Source organism: Gopherus flavomarginatus (genome assembly GCF_025201925.1).
Source record: "Gopherus flavomarginatus isolate rGopFla2 chromosome 13 unlocalized genomic scaffold, rGopFla2.mat.asm SUPER_13_unloc_3, whole genome shotgun sequence".
Taxonomy (NCBI): Eukaryota; Metazoa; Chordata; order Testudines; family Testudinidae; genus Gopherus; species Gopherus flavomarginatus.
Genome location: NW_026114611.1, coordinates 2069956 through 2090087, shown reverse-complemented (window position 1 = coordinate 2090087; position 20132 = coordinate 2069956). Strand labels below are relative to the sequence as shown.

The window sequence follows — 20132 nt, the reverse complement described above, 5'->3', positions numbered from 1 at the left end:
GAGGGGGCAGGAGATAGGGGTGAAGGAGGTGCAAGGGTTGGGAGTGCATTTGCTGGGGGGAAAGGGGGATGGGGATGGTCCAGGGGCGATGGGGAAGTGCTAAAGTACAAGTTTTGCCCACGGCACCATTTCCCCTAACGCTGATCCTTGAGAACATTTCTTGCTGGGAGGGGGAGGGGGAGGAGAGAGGGATTAGGCGTTTTCTCTCTGTTTCTTTCCTCTCCATTTTCTGCTCCTTCCTTCAATTCCAGAAACCTCCCTTGTGTTTCAGACTGTGCAGTGACGCCCTCCCTACCCCAGGCCTCTGGAGCCTTTGGAGCAGAAAGATCCCAGGAGCTGAGGAGGAATCCAGGGGTGAGTAGCTGGCAGGAAGGAGTCCTAGCAGCTCTTCTGGGAGTGCAGGGGAGAAATGACTCCCCCTTCTCTAGATTCTCCCCATGGGGCTCTGGGGAGCAGGGAGCGTTGTGTGATAAATTCCATCCAACATCCCCCTTTGATCCAAGCCGAGGGACATCTCAGCTCTGCACGTTCCCCTTGGCAGCACCAAACAAGGGATGTTTTCCAGTGCGCAGGAGACCCAGCCAGTGACTGATGTGCTGGAGATATGTTGGGGAAGGGATTGTCTGAATGCCCAAAACAGGAAACGAACAATCTACAGCGACATCATTAACCACAAACACACTCTAACCATGCTCCAGCCAGTAGGGAAATGGGCAGGAATTCTTGCTGTTCAGCCATGGCCACACGTACAGAGCTGCACAGCACTGAGTGTGCTGGGGAAGCTGGTCTGAGCAAACAATTGGAAATGCCCCTTCAGTGAGAAGAGAACCAGAGTGTAGAAAGGCCCCTGTGTTAAGTGGTGGTGGCTGAGGGCTTAGGGAGCTGGGGTATGACACCATAGGGGTCTTTGTGGAGGTTTGATTTTTGCCAGCTAGGAAAGGCTGGTGTGTCTTGTCTTCATGGCTGTACTTTCAGTGATGCAGGTTTCTCTATCCCATTGTTCCACGGGCATCCTACTAGATTGCCAGCTGCCTTTCAACTGCAGAGACTGTTTGTGTGCGGGGAGAGAAAGTGTGTGTGTTGAGGTAGATAAAACCGGATCATTATTATCCCTACTTGAAAGAGGGAGAGGCTAAGGCTGAGAAAGGAGAATTAACTTGTCTTAGGTCACACAGCCAGTCAGTGGCAGAGTTGGGAAAAGGACTCAAAAGCCCTGATTTTGAAACTAACCATCAGATCTTGAATTTCATACATGGAATGACCTGAGTAAAGTGCTCTCACATGAGCTGCAGACCAACAACAGTGCACAGTAATTATTCAGCAAGTATCTGAGGAGAACTTCAATGTTAGAGAGAATCACAAACTGCTCAGAGACCATTAATGCAGAGAAGCAGCAAAATTCATCAAACATATGACTGGTTATGACTTATTCACTTGGTCGTAAAAGAGAAGAACAAGGACCTGAGTCTCCTCCTTGTCAACAACCCCCTGCTCAGCCAATCAGGGTAGAGACTCAGGATGGGAGGCTGAGGGTTCTCACCACAGAGCCCAAAGTATGGCCCAGGTCACCGGTGGGGATCACTGCCCAAGCATTATCTCAGCCGCACATTTTTGGGTGGACCTCCCAGAGTGGGAGCTACAGATCATTCCCCCGCAACACACACACACACAGACAAACCTCACTCTTGGCGTTGGGACGGGAACAGGTGAAAGGACAAAAGCAAAAGACAAAGAGAAAGGAGGAAGGGATGGATAGAGGAAAAGGTGAAACAAAAAGGACAAACCCTAATGTCCCCAGTGATTCTAAGGGACAAAATCTCAGGTGTGGAATAAAATTCTGCCTCCTTAACCTCGTGTTTTCCATGCCTAGCATTCAGCTGTCACCAGATGGATCAGACTGAACAGGTTTCAAACCTCGAGGAGGCTCTTACCTTCTAAACAGGAATGGCTGTTTTCTAGTAAAATCAGGCAAAGGGAAGGAGAAAACTTGAAAGAGATTTCTCCTGGCACTCACGTACGTGAACCTGAATACTCTCTCAGTCCTCAAAGAGAGACCTGGAGAAGGAGACTTGCTGAAGCAAAGCCACAGGGGTCTTTGAGGTTTCCCTGGCCCCTCACCCCTCTCCTGCCTGGCTGATGTCAGCATCTCTCTGTGAGGTCATCACCTCCCCACCACCTTTGACCAATAGTCTGAGGTCCTGCAAAGGGCTTTTGTGATGTCACTGCCACACCCCTCCCTTGCTGTGCTAATGTCCTGCCCGTGGCCAGGCACTTTGGAGGTTTGAGCTACTCCCTGTGGATCACCCCATTCAAGGAGCGTTCGTTCTAGGAAGCAAGCCAGTAGTTTTGGATCATCTGCAAATTTTGTCACCTCACTGCTCAGCAGATCATTTATTAATATGTTGATTAGTCCTGGTCCTAGTACAGACACCACGAGATACCTGTTTCCATCCTGAAAACTGACCATTTAGTCCTATCCTTTGTTTCCTATCTTTTAACCAGTTATTTATCCACATGAGGACCTTCCGGAGGTGAAAGTAAGCCGGTATGTTACGGTATGGGGTACTGGCAAGAGCCAGTACGCTGTGCCAGCCCGGCCCGTCTTCCCCAGGCTGGTGATTTAAAGGGTCCATGGCTCCCTGCTGTGGTCGGAGCCCCGGGCCCTTTAAATCAACTCCCGAGCCCCCCTGCCGGAGTCCTGGGGAGCAAATCACTGTCGTGGATGCTGCTCTCTCCCGCTCTGCGAACACAGAGCAGGGGCGGCAGAAGCTTCCTTACAGTGGGGGGGCACTGTTATCCGAACTGTGGCACCCCCATGACACTCCTTCCCTAAGGACTCCCACTCACAGCACCTCTCCCCTCGAGGCCACACCCACAGAACGCCTCTTCCCCAAGACTGCACCCTTCCCCCTCCCCCATCATTTGTCCTAACAGCCAGTAAAGAGTGGTGGGGCCATGGCCCTCTAACCCCCCTGTTCCAGCACCCCTGACACAGAGCTAAGCAGGCAGCAGTGTGTACGTGTATGTGTGTGTGTGTGTGACAGAGAGTGCTGGGCTGTGCTGAGCTGAGCCAGTGAGAGAAGGGGGGCTGATGTCGGGGCTGTCCCCTGTCTCAGGACTGGTTGCTTCCAGCAGCTGTCTGAACTTAGAGACAGTGTGCCGACACACTCACTCTTCCGCAATGCACACACTGTCTCTCCCCCACCAAGCACACTGCAGTTGAAAAGCAGCTGGCAATCTAGTAGGATGCCCATGGGACAATGGGATAGAAAAGTATATCATTTGATGCTGTACCAGCCCGTGAGGCATTGCAAACCCTTCCCAAAGCACCCTGCAGCCAATTGCACAGTGGGATAGCTACCACAATGCACTGCTCTCTGTGGCCATCCAAGAGATGCTAGCATGGATGTGCTCTGGTGACACAGGGCATATGGTGGACATGCAACAGCTGTTCAATTAAAACACTTTAACTAAAGCCATGTTACTCTTTCACGTAGACATAGCTTAAGAATGAGACAAGACTCAGCTTCATCAAAACTGAAGAACAACAATTTCCTCCATAATTGGAAGGATTTGAACCTGCACAGGGAGGCAATGGATTTCTAGCCCACCGACTTAACCACTCAGCCACAACTACTTGCTTGATATGGGGTTCTCACTGTCCTCTAGTTCTGTTCTCACTGAGTGATCAATTCCAGTTGTTTCCTCAGACCAGCTTCCACAACACACACACTGCTGTGCCGTTGTGTAAGTGTGTCCATGGCTGAACAGCAAGAATTCCTGCTCCTCTCCCTTCTGGCTGGAGCATGAGGCGAGTGCGTTTGTGGTCAGGGCCGCCCAGAGGATTCTGGGGGCCTGAGGTCTTCGGCAGCAGGGTGCCTCCGCTTCAGCGGTAATTCGGCAGCACGGGGTCCTTCTGCTTCTGGACCCGCTGCCGAAGTGCCCCGAAGACTCACAGTGGGGGCCCCTGCAGCTGAATTGCCACCGAAACGGGACCCACCGCCGAAGTGCAGCTAGGTCTTCAGGGCGAAGACCGGGAGCGGAAGAAGCTGCGGGGGCCCGGGCCCCACAAGAGTTTTCTGGGGCTCCCAGAGCGAGTGAAGGTCCCCGCTCCAGGGGCCCCAAAAAACTCTCGTGAGGGCCCCTGCGGGGCCCGAGGCCTGGGACAAATTGCCCCACTTGCCCCCCACCCCCCCGGGCTGCCCTGTTTGTGGTTAATGACATAGCTGTAGCTTGTTGTCCATTTCTTGCCTTGATCATTCAGACAGTCCCTTTCCTGTCATATCCCCAGTATATCAGTGATTGCAATAGCAGGGGGCAGGTTTTCTCTGGGGCACTGAGCTTTGCCAGGGGGTTGGTGGCTCCTTTCTTTCCTCACCCTGGAGTAAACTCAGCTTTTTATTCCATCCTTGATGTTTCAAGGAATAACAACAGATGACCAAAGAAAGAGGTGGACAGGGTGGGTCTCAGGGGAGGGGTCAGAGAGGTACAAGCAGTGGGCAGGTCAGGCCAGGGGAGGGGGCAGAGAGGTACAAGCAGTGGGCAGGGCAGGTCTCAGGGGAAGGTCAGAGAGATGCAAGTGGTGGGCAAGGCCGGTCTAGGGGAGAGGGCAGAGAGATGTGAGCGATGGGCAGGGCAGGTCTCAGGGGAAGGTCAGAGAGGTACAAGCAGTGGGCAGGGCAGGTCTCAGGGGAGGGTCAGAGAGGTACCAGCAGTGGGCAGGGCAGGTCTCAGGGGAGGGTCAGAGAGGTACAAGCAGTGGGCAGGGCAGGTCTCAGGGGAGGGTCAGAGAGGTACCAGCAGTGGGCAGGGCAGGTCTCAGGGGAGGGTCAGAGAGGTACAAGCAGTGGGCAGGGCAGGTCTCAGGGGAAGGTCAGAGAGATGCAAGTGGTGGGCAAGGCTGGTCTAGGGGAGAGGGCAGAGAGATGTGAGCGATGGGCACGGCAGGTCTCAGGGGAAGGTCAGAGAGATGGAAGTGGTGGGCAAGGCCGGTCTAGGGGAGAGGACAGACAGGTGTGGGCAGGACTGGTCTCAGGGGAGGGGGCAGAAAGGTGTGGGCAGGGCTGGTCTTAGGGGAGGGGGCAGAGAGAGGGGAGGGGGCAAAGAGATGTGAGCGATGGGCAGGGTGGGTCTCAGGGGAGGGGTAGAGAGGTGGGCAGGGTGGATCTCAGAGGAGGGCTCAGAGAGGTGTGGGTGATGGGTAGGGTGAGTCTCAGGCGAGGGGGCAGAGAGATACGAGCAGTGGGCAGGGCAGGTCTCAGGGGAGGGCTCAGAGAGGTGTGGGCGATGGGCAGGGTGAGTCTCAAGGGAGGGCTCAGAGAGGTGTGGGCAATGGGCAAGGTGAGTCTTAGGGGAGGGGGCAGAGAGGTGTGGGCAATGGGCAGGGTGAGTCTCAGGGGAGGGCTCAGAGAGGTGTGGGCAATGAGCAGGGTGAGTCTCAGGGGAGGGGGCACAGAGGTGTGGGCAGTGTTGGTCTCAGGGGAGGGGGCAGAGAGGTGTGGGCAATGAGCAGGGTGAGTCTCAGGGGAGGGGGCAGAGAGGTGTGGGCAATGGGCAGGGTGAGTCTCAGGGGAGGGGGCAGAGAGGTGTGGGCAGTGTTGGTCTCAGGGGAGGGGGCAGAGAGGTGTGGGCAGTGTTGGTCTCAGGGGAGGGGGCAGAGAGGTGTGGGCAATGGGAAGGGGGGTCTCAGGGGAGGGCTCAGAGAGGTGTGGGCAATGGGCAGGGTGAGTCTCAGGGGAGGGGGCAGAGAGGTGTGGGCAGCAGGCAGACCTTGGGGTAGAGGGTGGAGTGGCACGAGGAGGCCTTGGGGGAGGAGAGGAGCGAGCGAAAGGTGGACCAGCAGGCCTCAGCCAAAGAGCAGGTGTGGGAAGTGGCCAAATGGGATTGAGGGCAGAGCACAAGTGGGGCCTCAGAAGGAGGAGAATGAGTGGAGTGGGGGGACAGCACCACAGGCTGGGCAGGGCCGCCCACAGGATTCAGGGGGCCTGGGGCAAAACAATTTCAGGGGCCCCTTCCATAAAAAAAAGTTGCAATACTATAGAATACTATATGATCATAGGGGCCCCTGCGGGGCCTGGGGCAAATTGCCCCACCTGCTCTCCCTCTGGGCAGCGCTGCCCTCAGCCTCTCCTCGTAAGTCCCCTGCCTCCTAATCATTTTTGTTGCCCTCCCCTAAACTCTCTCCAATTTGTTTCTGTAGTGGGGGGGTGAAAACTGGATGCTATGCTCCAGATGTGGCCTCACCAGTGCTGAATGGAGGGGAATAATCACTTCCCTCTATCTGCTTGCAATGTTCCTACTAATCCAGCCCAATATGACCAATTCCCCATATTGAATGCAGACACAGCAATATTTGATAAATTGGTTCCTTTCCATTCAGGAGGTTATTTCCCACCTATTCATAAATAATGAAGATGCTCTAAGTGGAGGGGAGAGAGCTGTCCCGTCCGTGCAGTTAATCCATCTCCTCGAGAGGTGGTAGCTATGTCAGTGGGGGGAAGCTATGCTGGTGTATGTGCAAGCTGTGGTGTCTACATGTGTATATAAAATTTAATCAAACCCCATTTTTAAAACCCCTGTGGTCTGGGAATAGAAAAGGAGCTCTCTGAGGCAGAGCCTGTCCTTCAAAATCCTTAAGATCACTGATTTGCCTATGCAAATATTATGGGGGTATAGCTCAGTGGGAAAGTGTTGGACTGCAAATCAAGTGGTCCTTGGTTCAAATCCAAGTGCTTCCTCACAAACCTGTTTCTTCAGTAAAGATGATTCTATTTCCAATATATTCAGGAGCTCCACTAAATGGGGGTCCCTGAAATACATGTGCACCCTCAATGTTTTCCTGTGCAAATGCATAAAAACCTAGCAAACGTGTCCCCCAGCTGAAATCACTTCCAATCCTCTAAGTGTCTAGGTTTGTTTTCATCAATTAAACAAAGGCACGTGAAAACACATTTTCAGGTCCTTAGCCTCCATGGGCTACAATGTGCAGACGAACAAGAACCACATCCACTTGGGAGGAATGGCCTAGTCTGTATTACATTTCCTAAGTTGCCATTGGGACTGAAAACTGTACTGGAGGTGGACAGGAACCTCTTAGAAAAATAAAATAACCAAAATTTACCAAACTCCCGGTTACACATTGAAACCTCTCTTTGTGCACACGGCATCAATTGGGGCTCTTATAAATGGCAGCCTTCCTTTAACACAGATCGTTGTTCTGTGTAACTTTCAGATGCATTCAAATGGCAGCTGTTTACAGGTCATGGGCTGCTAGTTCATGAGCAGGAGCAGTCTCTGTACGTTTACCAGCCATAGAGCTTGTTATGTCTGCGTCTAAGTAAGTGCAGAGTTATTTCAATGGCTCCTGTGCTGACACCTGCTGCCCCTTCTGGCTGGTTAATTGCACTATTTGGAACCTGCTCCTAAAATTACACCCTTCCTGGGAGTGTCAAAACTGCCCAAAGAAACCTCATTGGGTTTCAAGTGCAGCTCAAGCAGGGAGGTGAGGGGCCAGTACAGGGGTTTCAGAGGTTTTTCCTTTGTCACAGGGAGCAGGGTCAGGAAGGCTAGTAGTCATGACTGTGGGGTTCTATTCCTGGCTGCAGGAGGAAAGGGGTGTTTAGGGCATTAGAGTGGGGGCCTAGAAATCAATGAGAAAAACATCTCCCTTTTCAGCTTCAATGCTCATTGAACAGAAACATGGCTTCTCATCTCATAGGCAGGGCAAGTTCAAGCATATTTTGTGCCCTACGCGAAACTTTCAACTTGCGCCCCCCCCCCCCCAAAAAAAATCACATACATTATAGACAATACACAGTCACGGAGTAACATGTTATAATTTAGAATTCATGTTTATGCGCTTTAAGTTTAGCAAATTTAAAAACAAGTTCCTCCAAGTCAATGCTGTGAGCAATGTCATGTTCTAGTGACAAGGTAGATAGCCCAACAAGTCGTTGTTGCAACATTGATGTTCGCATGTATGTTTTTATCAATTTGAGCTTCGAGAAGCTTCGCTCACCACTGGCCACAGAAACTAGGAGAGTCAAGAGGATGCGAAGAGCAATAACTGTGTTAGGGACACTATCTGTCAGCTGGGGGTCAGGGCTGTGGGGGGGGTAGGGTCAGAGGGTTTCCAGCTCAGAAGGACTGGGCTTGGAGCTGAGGGTCAGGGCTGTGGGGGGGATGGGGTCGAGGGTGTTTCCAGCTCAGAGGGACTGGGCTCGGAGCTGGGGGTCAGGGCAGTTGGGGGGATGGGGTCGAGGGGGTTTCCAGCTCAGAGGGGCTGGAATCAGAGCTGGGGGTCAGGGCTGTGGGGGGTGGGGTCAGGGGGTTTCCAGCTCAGAGGGGCTGGGCTCGGAGCTGGGGGTCAGGGCTGTGGGGGGGTTGGGGTCAAGGGGTTTCCAGCTCAGAGGGGCTGGACTCGGAGCTGGGGGTCAGGGCTGTGGGGGGGATGGGGTCGAGGGGGTTTCCAGCTCAGAGAGACTGGGCTCGGAGCTGGGGGTCAGGGCTGTGGGGGGGATGGGGTCGAGGGGTTTTCCAGCTCAGAGGGACTGGGCTCCGAGCTGGGGGTCAGGGCTGTGGGGGGATGGGGTCGAAATGGTTTCCAGCTCAGAGGGGCTGGGCTCGGAGCTAGCGGTCAGGGCTGTGGGGGGATGGGGTCGAGGGGGTTTCCAGCTCAGAGGGACTGGGCTCGGAGCTCGGGGTCAGGGCTGTGGGGGGATGGGGTCGAGGGGGTTTCCAGCTCAGAAGGACTGGGCTCGGAGCTGGGGGTCAGGGCTGTGGGGGGGATGGGGTCGAGGGAGTTTCCAGCTCAGAGGGACTGGGCTCGGAGCTGGGGGTCAGGGATGTGGGGGGATAGGGTCAGGGGCTTTCCAGCTCAGAGGGACTGGGCTCGGAGCTGGGGGTCAGGGCTCTCGGGGGGGATGGGGTCGAGGGTGTTTCCAGCTCAGAGGGACTGGGGTCGGAGCTGGGGGTCAGGGCTGTGGGGGGATGGGGTCTAAGGGTTTTCCACCTCAGAGGGACTGGGCTCGGAGCTGGGGGTCAGGGCTGTGGGGGGGATGGGGTGTTGGGGGTTTCCAGCTCAGAGGGACTGGGCTCGGAGCTGGGGGTCAGGTCTGTGGGGGGGATTAGGTCAGGGGGTTTCCAGCTCAGACGGACTGGGCTCGGAGCTGGGAGTGAGGTCTGTGGGGGGGATGGGGTCGAGGGGCTTTCCAGCTCAAAGGAACTGGGTCGGAGCTGGGGGTCATGACTGTGGGGGGGATGGGGTCAGGGGGTTTCCAGCTCAGAGGGACTGGACTCAGAGCTGGGGGTCAGGGCTGTGGGGGGGATGGAGTCGAGGGGGTTTCCAGCTGAGAGGGACTGAGCTCGGAGCTGGGGGTCATGGCTTTGGGGGGTATGGGGTCAGGTTGTTTCCAGCTCAGAGGGACTGGGGTCGGAGCTGGGGGTCAGGGCTGTGGGGGGGATGGGGTCAGTGGGTTTCCGGCTCAGAGGGACTGGGCTCGGAGCTGGGGGTCAGGGCTGTGGGGGGATGGGGTCAGGGGGTTTCCAGCTCAGAGGGACTGGGGTCGGAGCTGGGGGTCAGGGCTGTGGGGGGGATGGAGTCGAGGGGGTTTTCCGCTCAGAGGGACTGGGGTCGGAGCTGGGGGTCAGGGCTGTGGGGGGATGGAGTCGAGGGGGTTTCCACCTCGGACTGGGCTCGGAGCTGGGGGTCAGGGCTGTGGGGGGATGTAGTCGAGGGGGTTTTCAGCTTAGAGGGCCTGGGATCGGAGCTGGGGGTCAGGGCTGTGGGGGGATGGAGTCAAGTGGGTTTCCACCTCAGAGGGACTGGGCTCGAAGCTGGAGGTCAGGGCTGTGGGGGGATTGGGTCAGGGGGTTTCCAGCTCAGAGGGACTGGGCTGGGAGCTGGGGGTCAGGGCTGTAGGGGGATGGGGTAGAGGGGGTTTACAGCTCAGAGGGACTGGGATCGGAGCTGGGGGTCAGGGCTGTGGGGGGATGGGGTCGAGGGGATTTCCCGCTCAGAGGGACTGGGCTCGGAGCTGGGGGTCAGGGCTGTGGGGGGATGGGGTCAGGGGGTTTCCAGCTAAGAGGGACTGGGCTCTGAGCTGGGGGTCAGGGCTGTGGGTGATGGGGTCAGGGGGTTTCCAGCTCAGAGGGACTGGGGTCGGAGCTGGGGGTCAGGGCTGTGGGGGGATGGGGACCAGGGGGTTTCCAGCTCAGACGGTATGGGCTCAGAGCTGTGGGTCATGGCTTTGGGGGGGCATTGGGTCGAGGGGGTTTCCAGCTCAGAGGGACTGAGCTGGGAGCTGGGGGTCAGAGCTGTTAGGGGGATGGGGCCGAGGGGGTTCCAGCTCAGAGGGACTGGGCTCGGAGCTGGGGGTCAGGGCTGTGGGGGGATGGGGTCGTAGGGTTTTCTAGCTTAGAGGGACTGGGCAAAGAGATGGGGATCAGGGCTGTGGGGGGTTCGGGTCAGGGGGTTTGCAGCGCAGAGGGGCTGGGATCAGAGCTGTGGGTCATGGCTTTGCGGGGGATGGGGTCGAGGGGGTTTCCAGCTCAGAGGGACTGGGCTCGGAGCTGGGGGTCATGGCTTTGGGGGGGATGGAGTCGAGGGGGTTTTCAGCTCAGAGGGACTGTGCTCAGAGCTGTGGGTCGTTTCTTTGGGGGGGATGGGGTCGAGGGGGTTTCCAGCTCAGAGGGGCTGGGCTCGGAGCTGGGGGTCAGGGCTGTGGGGGGATGGGTTCGTAGGGTTTTCCAGCTCAGAGGGACTGGGCTCGGTGCTGTGGGTCAGGGCTGTGCGGGGGATGGGGTCGAGGGGGTTTCCAGCTCAGAGGGGCTGGGCTCGGAGCTGGGGGTCAGCGCTCTGGGGGGAATAGGGTCGAGGGGGTTTCCAGCTCAAAGGGACTGGGCTCGGAGCTGGGGGTCAGGGCTGTGGGGGGGATGGGGTCGAGGGGGCTTCCAGTTCAGAGGGGCTGGGCTCGGAGCTGGGGGTCATGGCTTTGGGGGGGATGGGGTCGAGGGGGTTTCCAGCTCAGAGGGGCTGGGCTCGGAGCTGGGAGTCAGGGCAGTGGGGGGATGGTGTCGAGGGGGTTTCCAGCTCAGAGGGGCTGGGCTCGGAGCTGGCGGTCAGGGCTGTGGGGGGATGGGGTCGAGGGGGTTTCCAGCTCAGAGGGACTGGGCTCGGAGCTGGGGGTCAGGGCATTTCCAGCTCAGAGGGACTGGGCTCGGTGCTGGGGGTCAGGGCTGTGCGGGGGATGGGGTCGAGGGGGTTTCCAGCTCAGAGGGACTGGGGTCTGACGTGGGGGTCAGGGCTGTGGGGGGGATGGGGTCAGGGGGCTTGCAGCTCAGAGGGACTGGGCTCAGAGGTTGGGGTCAGGGCTGTGGGGGGGATGGGGTCGAGGGGGTTTCCAGCTCAGAGGGACTGGGCTCGGAGCTGGGGGTCAGGGCTGTGGGGGGGATTGGGTCAGGGGGTTTCCAGCTCAGAGGGACTGGGCTCGGATGTGGGGGTCAGGGCTGTGAGGGGGATGGGGTCAGGGGGTTTCTAGCTAAGAGGGACTGGGCTCGGAGCTGGGGGTCAGGGCTGTGGGGGGATGGAGTCGAGGGGGTTTCCAGCTCAGAGGCACTGGGCTCGGAGCTGGGGGTCAGGGCTGTGGGGGGGATGGGGTCAGGGGGTTTCCAGCTCAGAGGGACTGGGCTCGGAGCTGGGGGTCAGGGCATTTCCAGCTCAGAGGGACTGGGCTCGGTGCTGGGGGTCAGGGCTGTGCGGGGGATGGGGTCGAGGGGGTTTCCAGCTCAGAGGGACTGGGGTCTGACGTGGGGGTCAGGGCTGTGGGGGGGATGGGGTCAGGGGGCTTGCAGCTCAGAGGGACTGGGCTCAGAGGTTGGGGTCAGGGCTGTGGGGGGGATGGGGTCGAGGGGGTTTCCAGCTCAGAGGGACTGGGCTCGGAGCTGGGGGTCAGGGCTGTGGGGGGGATTGGGTCAGGGGGTTTCCAGCTCAGAGGGACTGGGCTCGGATGTGGGGGTCAGGGCTGTGAGGGGGATGGGGTCAGGGGGTTTCTAGCTAAGAGGGACTGGGCTCGGAGCTGGGGGTCAGGGCTGTGGGGGGGATGGGGTCAGGGGGTTTCCAGCTCAGAGGGACTGGGCTCGGAGCTATGGTTCAGGGCTGTGGGGGGATGGAGTCGAGGGGGATTCCAGCTGAGAGGGACTGCGCTCGGAGCTGGGGGTCAGTGCTGTGGGGGGGATGGGGTCAGTGGGTTTCCAGGTCAGAGGGACTGGGCTCGGAGCTGGGGGTCAGGGCTGTAGGGAGGATGGGGTCGAGGGGGTTTCCAGCTCAGAGGGACTGGGCTCGGAGCTGGGGGTCAGGGCTGTAGGGGGGATGGGGTCGAGGGGGTTTCCAGCTCAGAGGGACTGGGCTCGGAGCTGGGGGTCAGGGTTGTGGGGGGATAGGGTCAGGGGGTTTCCAGCTCAGAGGGACTGGGCTCGGAGCTGGGGGTCAGGGCTGTGGGGAGAATGGGGTTGAGGGGGTTTCCAGCTCAGAGGGTCTGGGCTCGGAGCTGGGGGTCAGGGCTGTAAGGGGGTTGGAGTCGAGGGGGCTTCCAGCTCAGAGGGACTGGGCTCAGAGCTGGGAGTCAGGGCTGTGGGGGGGATGGGGTCGAGGGGGTTTCCAGCTCAGAGGGACTGGGCTCGGAGCTGGGGGTCAGGGCAGTTGGGGGGATGGGGTCGAGGTGGTTTCCAGCTCAGAGGGACTGGGCTCGGAGCTGGGGGTCAGGGCTGTGGGGGGATAGGGTCAGGGGGTTTCCAGCTCAGAGGGACTGGGCTCGGAGCCGGGGGTCAGGGCTGTGGGGGGATAGGGTCAGGGGGTTTCCAGCTCAGAGGGACTGGGCTCGGAGCTGGGGATCAGGGCTGTGGGGGGATGGGGTCAGGGGGTTTCCAGCTCAGAAGGACTGGGCTCGGAGCTGGGGGTCAGGGCTGTGGGAGGATGGGGTCGAGGGGGTTTCCAGCTCAGAGGGGTTGGGCTCGGAGCTGGCGGTGTCATAAACAGATAGCTAAGGGTCAATGTCTCTTTCACCTGACGCACCTGACCAGAGGACCAATCAGGAAACCGGATTTTTTCAACTCTGGGTGGAGGGAAGTTTGTGTCTGAGTCTTTGTCTGTCTGCCTGCTTTCTCTGAGCTCTGGAGAAGTAGTTTCTGCTTTCTAATCTTCTGGTTCTAAGTGTAAGGACAAAGAGATCAGATAGTAAGTTATATGGTTTCTTTTCTTTGGTATTTGCATGAATATAAGTGCTGGAGTGCTTTGATTTGTATTCTTTTTGAATAAGGCTGTTTATTCAATATTCTTTTAAGCAATCGACCCTGTATTGTATCATCTTAATACAGAGAGACCATTTGTATGTTTTTTTTCTTTCTTTTTTATATAAAGCTTTCTTTTAAGACCTGTTGGAGTTTTTCTTTACTTCAGGGAAATTGAGTCTGTACTCACCAGGGAACTAGTGGGAGGAAGAAATCAGGGGGAGATCTGTGTGTGTTGGATTTGCTAGCCTGATTTTGCATTCCCTCTGGGGGAATAGGAAAGTGCTTTTGGTTTCCAGGACTGGGAACGGAGAGGGGGAGTCACTCTGTTTGGATTCACAGAGCTTGTGTCTGTGTATCTCTCCAGGAGCACCTGGAGGGGGGAAGGGAAAAAGGATTATTTCCCTTGGTTGTGAGACTCAAGGGATTTGGGTCTTGGGGTCCCCAGGGAAGGTTTTTCAGGGGGACCAGAGTGCCCCAAAACACTCTAATTTTTTGGGTGGTGGCAGCAGGTACCAGGTCCAAGCTGGTAACTAAGCTTGGAGGTTTTCATGCTAACCCCCATATTTTGGACGCTAAGGTCCAAATCTGGGACTAAGGTTATGACATGCTGTAGCAGCGGTTGGGATATAGACAGAATCCAGAAGCCAGTAGGAATATTATATTTTTCTTTTCTCTGCTAAGGGCTTTTTAGCAGAGAGAAACAGTTTGGTTTTAAAAGGGAACCAGAGAGAATTTTTTTTTCTGCTCTCTCTGGCAGTTTGTGGCTTGCATAATAAGCAAGAAGCCATTAATAGACTGTTAAGGGTCTTTTGTCACACAATAGCCCTCCCATTAGGAGGCAGTACCAGCACTATATGCATGCAAATAAAGTGGTTTCTCAGGTTTACTTAACATTGAAGATTAGCTAAAGGCACTGTTGCTAGGCAGACTTCAGGAGGCAACAGAGAACCTGCAGTTCTGAAGATAAACACCGGAGGCCACCCCAACCCAAGAAAACAGGAACCATGACTTCTAAGGCAAAAATTGAGGCCGAAGAACAAATCAAAGAAGCTGAACACAGGCGACAACTGGAAATAAAACAAAAAGAGATGGAGATGAAAGAAAGAGAAGAACAAATCAAAGAGGCAGCACACAAAAGAAAACTAGAAGAAGAAGAGGTGGCCTACCGATGGAAACAAGCAGAAGAAGAGGCGGCCCACCGCCGAGACATGGAAAAACACCAAAAAGAAATGGAAAAACAACAAAAAGAGAATGAAGAGAAGGAAAAACAGAGAAAACATGAACTGGAGTTGGCAAAAGCTGGGCTGCATGTGCCAGCCAACCCTAACAACCCGGCGCCAATTATTGCTCCACAGCACAGGAAATTTCCCACCTACAAGGCAGGTGATGACACCGAGGCCTTCTTGGAAAATTTTGAAAGAGCCTGTCTTGGGTACAACATCCCCGAAGACCAGTACATGGTAGAATTGAGGTCACAGCTCAGTGGACCTTTAGCAGAGGTGGCAGCTGAAATGCCTAAGCAGCAAATGAATGACTATAAACTTTTTCAAACCAAGGCCAGATACCGAATGGGGATAAACCCAGATCATGCCCGTCGGCGCTTCAGAACCCAAAAGTGGAAACCAGAGGTGTCATTTCCCAAACACGCCTACTACATTGCAAAAAACTATGAGGCCTGGATAACAGGAAACAAAGTTCAAACCTTGGAAGAACTGCACCTCCTCATACAAATGGAGCAGTTCTTGGATGGTGTTCCTGAAGACATCACACGGTACATACAAGATGGAAAGCCCAAAGATCTCGCTGAGGCGGGGGAGATTGGAGCCAAATGGATGGAACTGGCAGAAAGCAAGAAAGCTACTGTCAAGGGGAACGAATACCCCAGGGGGCACACTGACCATAAACCCTACAACCGAGGACAGCCAAAGACCCCACATACCACCCAAGTAAAGCCACAGACACCCTACCCTTCCACCTCACCAGTCTCCAGTAACTCACCTCGGCCCAGTGACCCATCAGATGGAAGATGCTTTAAGTGTAATGAACTGGGACATATCAAGGCCAACTGTCCAAAGAACACCATGCGAGTGCAATTCATTACACCACCATCACACCAAAGATCCCCAGGCCCGGATGCCTCTCAAATACCCTTGGAGCGAAGGGAAAATTTGAGAGTGGGCGGAAAGAAGGTTACTGCGTGGAGAGACACGGGGGCACAAGTGTCAGCTATCCACCAATCCTTCGTTGACCCCAAATTCATCAACCCAAAGGCCAAAGTTACAATTTACCCCTTCATGTCACAAGCTGTAGACTTGCCTACAGCTCAACTGCCTGTCCAGTACAAAGGCTGGTCAGGAATGTGGACTTTTGCAGTCTATGACAATTATCCTATCCCCATGCTACTGGGGGAAGACTTGGCCAACCAGGTGAGGCGGGCCAAGAGAGTGGGAATGGTTACCCGTAGCCAAACCAGGCAAGCTTCCAGACCCATTCCTGTTCCTGAACCGTCCACAGACGCCCCGTCTGGGTTACCAGAGACCCAGACCGAGGTAGTGGATCCAGATTCCATGCCAACCACTGAAACAGCCACAGCACCTCCAGTCCCAGGCCCGGAACTGGAACAGCAACCAGCACCAGCGATTGCAACCCCATCTTCAAACTCAACGCCAGTGGGCGCCAGCGAGCCACAACTGGCAGAAGCAACAGACAGCCATACCCAAAAGGCTCAGCCAGAGCCTGAAATACCCTCAGGTGCACCAGCGGAGAGCGGTTCACCAGCAACGGAAACAACCCCATCACCTACATCGCTTCCAGAGGGACCAAGCCCAAGTCCACAGTCTGAGGAAGAACTGGTGACCCCAGCCTCAAGGGAACAGTTCCAGACTGAGCAGGAAGCAGATGACAGCCTTCAGAAAGCATGGGCGGCGGCACGGAGCACCCCACCGCCTCTCAGCTCTTCTAATCGATCCCGGTTTGTTATAGACCAAGGACTTTTATACAAGGAAATTCTTTCTGGTGGACACCGGGAAGAATGACAGCCGCAAAAACAGTTGGTGGTTCCAACTAAGTACCGGGGGAAGCTCTTAAGCTTAGCCCATGATCATCCCAGTGGCCATGCTGGGGTGAACAGAACCAAGGACCGGTTGGGGAAGTCCTTCCACTGGGAGGGGATGGGCAAGGACGTTGCCAAGTATGTCCGGTCTTGTGAGGTATGCCAAAGAGTGGGAAAGCCTCAAGACCAGGTCAAGGCCCCTCTCCAGCCACTCCCCATAATTGAGGTCCCATTTCAGCGAGTAGCTGTGGATATTCTGGGCCCTTTCCCAAAAAAGACGCCCAGAGGAAAGCAGTACGTACTGACTTTAGTGGACTTTGCTACCCGATGGCCGGAAGCAGTAGCTCTAGGCAACACCAGGGCTAACACTGTGTGCCTGGCCCTAACAGACATCTTTGCCAGGGTAGGTTGGCCCTCTGACATCCTTACAGATTCATGGTCTAATTTCCTGTCAGGGACCATGGAAAAACTGTGGGAAACGCATGGGGTGAATCACTTGGTTGCCACCCCGTACCACCATCAAACCAATGGCCTGGTGGAAAGGTTCAATGGAACTTTGGGGGCCATGATACGAAAATTCATCAACGAATTCTCCAATAATTGGGACCTAGTGTTGCAGCAGTTGCTGTTTGCCTACAGGGCTGTACCACATCCCAGTTTAGGGTTTTCACCATTTGAACTTGTGTATGGTCACGAGGTTAAGGGACCATTACAGTTGGTGAAGCAGCAATGGGAGGGGTTTACGCCTTCTCCAGGAACTAACATTCTGGACTTTGTAAGCAACCTACAAAGCACCCTCCGACACTCTTTAGCCCTTGCTAGAGAGAACCTAAAGGATGCTCAAGAAGAGCAAAAGGCCTGGTATGACAGACATGCCAGAGAACGTTCCTTCAAGGTAGGAGACCAGGTTATGGTCTTGAAGGCGCAACAGGCCCATAAGATGGAAGCATCATGGGAAGGGCCATTCACGGTCCAAGAGCACCTGGGAGCTGTAAACTACCTCATAGCATTTCCCAATTCCTCACTAAAGCCTAAAGTGTACCATGTTAATTCTCTCAAGCCTTTCTATTCCAGAGACTTACAGGTTTGTCAGTTTACAGTCCAGGGAGAGGATGCTGAGTGGCCTGACGGTGTCTACTACGACGGGAAAAAAGACGGTGGCGTGGAAGAGGTCAACCTCTCAACCACCCTGGAACGTCTGCAGCGGCAACAAATCAAGGAGCTGTGCACTAGCTTCGCCCCATTGTTCTCAGCCACCCCAGGACGGACTGAACGGGCATACCACTCCATTGATACAGGTAATGCTCACCCAATCAGAACCCCACCCTACCAGGTATCTCCTCATGCCCAAGCTGCTATAGAACGGGAGATCCAGAACATGCTACAGATGGGTATAATCCGCTCATCTACCAGTGCATGGGCATCTCCAGTGGTTCTGGTACCCAAACCAGATGGGGAAATACGCTTTTGCGTGGACTACCGTAAGCTAAATGCTGTAACTCATCCGGACAACTATCCAATGCCACGCACCGATGAGCTATTGCAGAAGTTGGGATGTGCCCAGTTCATCTCTACAATAGACTTAACCAAGGGGTACTGGCAAGTACCGCTAGATGAACCTGCCAAGGAGAGGTCAGCATTCGTCACCCATGCAGGGGTGTATGAATTCAATGTCCTTCCTTTCGGCCTTCGAAATGCACCCGCCACCTTCCAGAGGCTGGTAGATGGTCTACTAGCTGGACTGGGAGAATTTGCAGTTGCCTACCTCGATGATGTGGCCATTTTTTCAGACTCCTGGCCCGAACACCTACTACACCTGGAAAAGGTCTTTGAGCGCATCAGGCAGGCAGGACTAACTGTTAAGGCCAAAAAGTGTCAAATAGGCCAAAACAGAGTGACTTACCTGGGGCACCAGGTGGGTCGAGGAACCATAAACCCCCTACAGGCCAAGGTGGATGCTATCCAAAAGTGGCCTGTCCCACGGTCCAAGAAGCAGGTCCAATCCTTCTTAGGCTTGGCCGGATACTACAGGTGATTTGTACCACACTACAGCCAAATCGCTGCCCCATTGACCGACCTGACCAAAAAGACCCAGCCAAATGCCGTTAAGTGGACTGATGAGTGTCAAAAGGCCTTTACCCAGCTTAAGGCAATGCTCATGTCTGACCCTGTGCTCAGGGCCCCAGACTTTGACAAGCCATTCCTAGTAACCACGGATGCATCTGAGCGTGGTATAGGAGCAGTGCTCATGCAGGAAGCAACAGATCACAACTTCCATCCTGTCGTGTTTCTCAGCAAGAAACTGTCTGAGAGGGAAAGTCACTGGTCAGTCAGTGAAAAGGAATGCTATGCCATTGTGTACGCCCTGGAAAAGCTACGCCCCTATGTTTGGGGACGGCGGTTCCAACTACAAACTGACCATGCTGCACTAAAGTGGCTTCATACTGCCAAGGGGAACAACAAGAAACTTCTTCGTTGGAGTTTAGCTCTCCAAGATTTTGATTTTGAAATTCAACACATCACAGGAGCTTCTAAAAAAGTTGCTGATGCTCTCTCCCGTGACAGTTTCCCAGAATTCAGTAGTTAAAAAGTGTTCTTAAAATGTAGAAGTCTGTTAGTTATATACTTAGGGATATATGTAAAGGTGCATGTGTTGTATTAATCTGTTTATTTTCAAGTTCTAGAAGGAAATCGCCGCCAGTGAGCTTCCCCACTGTCTGCAATTTGGGGGGCGTGTCATAAACAGATAGCTAAGGGTTAATGTCTCTTTCACCTGAAGCACCTGACCAGAAGACCAATCAGGAAACCGGATTTTTTCAACTCTGGGTGGAGGGAAGTTTGTGTCTGAGTCTTTGTCTGTCTGCCTGCTTTCTCTGAGCTTTGGAGAAGTAGTTCTGCTTTCTAATCTTCTGGTTCTAAGTGTAAGGACAAAGAGATCAGATAGTAAGTTATATGGTTTCTTTTCTTTGGTATTTGCATGAATATAAGTGCTGGAGTGCTTTGATTTGTATTCTTTTTGAATAAGGCTGTTTATTCATATTTCTTTTAAGCAATTGACCCTGTATTTGTCACCATAATACAGAGAAACCATTTGTATGTATTTTTTCTTTCTTTTTTATATAAAGCATTCTTTTAAGACCTGTTGGAGTTTTTTTTTACTTCAGTGAAATTGAGTCTGTACTCACCAGGGAATTGGTGGGAGGAAGAAATCAGGGGGAGATCTGTGTGTGTTGGATTTGCTAGCCTGCTTTTGCATTCCCTCTGGGGGAATAGGAAAGTGCTTTTGGTTTCCAGGACTGGGAACGGAGAGGGAGATTCACTCTGTTTGGATTCACAGAGCTTGTGTCTGTGTATCTCTCCAGGAGCACCTGGAGGGGGGAAGGGAAAAAGGATTATTTCCCTTGGTTGTGAGACTCAAGGGATTTGGGTCTTGGGGTCCCCAGGGAAGGTTTTTCAGGGGGACCAGAGTGCCCCAAAACACTCTAATTTTTTGGGTGGTGGCAGCAGGTACCAGGTCCAAGCTGGTAACTAAGCTTGGAGGTTTTCATGCTAACCCGCATATTTTGGACGCTAAGGTCCAAATCTGGGACTAAGGTTATGACAGGCGGTCAGGGCTGTGGGGGGATGGGGTCGAGGGGGTTTCCAGCTCAGAAGGGCTGGGCTCGGAGCTGGGGGTCAGGGCTGTGGAGGGGATGGGGTCGAGGGGGTTTCCAGCTGAGAGGGACTGGGCTCGGAGCTGGGGGTCAGGGCTGTGGGGGGGATTAGGTCAGGGGGTTTCCATCTCAGACGGACT

The 20132-nt window shown here is 54.7% G+C and overlaps 1 protein-coding gene and 1 non-coding gene across 2 annotated transcripts in view; one reads left to right on the top strand and one right to left on the bottom strand.

The window, feature by feature from the left end:
- The window catches only part of LOC127041591 (uncharacterized), a 592831-nt gene that overhangs the window by 227661 nt on the left and 345038 nt on the right, over positions 1 to 20132 (bottom strand). The gene's annotated exons all lie outside the window — the stretch shown is intronic.
- Positions 6666 to 6737, top strand: TRNAC-GCA (transfer RNA cysteine (anticodon GCA)). Its single transcript has one exon. It is a non-coding gene; the product is annotated as a tRNA-Cys (tRNA).